Consider the following 1,090-nt stretch of genomic DNA (forward strand, 5'->3'; position numbering starts at 1 on the left):
GACTTATACGACTTATACCCCTTTACACTCACACTCACACACATACACACACTCTCTCACAGACACTTATAAACTGCACACACACACACACACACACACATTTTGGGGTGAATTTGTACTTATAAAATTACATTATATTTTGCTCACAAACTGCATGAATCCATGTAAGATTCTGTAAATCAGTTTTTTAGATTAGAATCAGTCTGACCATTGTGGCACAGACATTCTGTCACACAGGGCATCTCACACCTTAAATACATTATCTGGGCTGACAGGACACCAATTGTTAAAGTTCACTTGAGAATGTAACTTTCAGAAAGTTCTGGGATTTACATATAAAAGAAATGAAAACAAACGGTCATTTTAAAAGATGAGAGACTTAAACAATCCAGGTCATTCTCAATATATAATTTCAGTTACATCACACTGTAAACTTTTGCTATAAATTCTATGCCTTACAATCTTATTCTCCACAACCACCTGATGAAGGAGCAGCGCTCCGAAAGCTAATGCTTCTAATGCTTCTAATTAAACCTGTTGGACTATAACCTGGTGTTGTGTGATTTTTAACTTTGTAAAGCCCAGCCCAAATCATGGAAAAGCAATGATACTGGAGAATTCAGTGATTAAAAGATAAGACATGCGTTTCTGCAGCCACAGACGTGATGATAGGATTTCTTGTTACTTTCCTGATGCCAGACTCAAAAATATCACTGAAAGGCTGAAAAGTGTCTGCGGGGGAAACACCAGCACCTGCGAGTTCCCCTCCAGGCCACTCACCATCCTGATTTGGAGATATATCACTGTTCCTTCCGTGTTGTTGGGTGAAAATCCTGGAATTCCATCCAGAATGGCATTGTGGGTCTACCTACAGCACCGGTTCAAGCAGGCAGCTCACCACCAACGTCACAAGGGTAACTAGAGATGAGGAGAAAGTGAGGACCGCAGATGCTGGACATCAGAGCTGAAAATGTGTTGCTGGAAAAGCGCAGCAGGTCAGGCAGCATCCAGGGAACAGGAGAATCGACGTTTCGGGCATAAGCCCTTCTTCAGGAATGAGGAAAGTTTGTCCAGCAGGCTAAGATAAAAG

General features: G+C 41.6%; 1 protein-coding gene across 1 annotated transcript in view; it reads right to left on the reverse strand.

The window, feature by feature from the left end:
• LOC122565280 (beta-1,3-galactosyltransferase 5-like) overlaps positions 1-814 on the reverse strand; it is a 14,017-nt gene extending 13,203 nt beyond the window's left edge. The window contains exon 1 of the mRNA XM_043721107.1: positions 781-814. The gene's annotated coding sequence lies outside the window, so the exon portion shown is untranslated. The remainder of the gene's footprint in view (positions 1-780) is intronic.
• Positions 815-1,090: the final 276 nt, after the last annotated feature.

The sequence above is a fragment of the Chiloscyllium plagiosum genome, chromosome 2, assembly GCF_004010195.1.
Source record: "Chiloscyllium plagiosum isolate BGI_BamShark_2017 chromosome 2, ASM401019v2, whole genome shotgun sequence".
Taxonomy (NCBI): Eukaryota; Metazoa; Chordata; class Chondrichthyes; order Orectolobiformes; family Hemiscylliidae; genus Chiloscyllium; species Chiloscyllium plagiosum.